A 398-nucleotide genomic window follows, 5' to 3' on the forward strand; every position below is an offset into this window, starting at 1 on the left:
ATATGAACATGGTTAGAACCAGGCTGGATGAGCCAGGATGGGAGTAGATAAATTGTCTGCTCGGGAATACTATGGATTATGGATTATTGGACCCCCCCCCCCCGGTTCTTCCTCCGGTGGCTACAATGTGGAGATGACTTTTTTTTGCGATATGAACATGGTTAGAACCAGGCTGGATGAGCCAGGATGGGAGTAGATAAATTGTCTGCTCGGGAATACTATGGATTATGGATTATTGGACCCCCCCCCCCCCCCCCCCCCCAAGTCCAAGCTAGACACCAAGCTGGCGTCTCTCTCTTGAGAAAGAACACATGTGGGACAACACCCCCTTGGGGGCAGGGCGTGAGAGTAGTGCTTTTTTTGCCCGTTCCATTCCACCCCCCCCCCCCCCCCCTTCC

Source organism: Gymnoscopelus microlampas (genome assembly GCF_963454915.1).
Source record: "Gymnoscopelus microlampas genome assembly, chromosome: 5".
Lineage (NCBI taxonomy): Eukaryota > Metazoa > Chordata > Actinopteri > Myctophiformes > Myctophidae > Gymnoscopelus > Gymnoscopelus microlampas.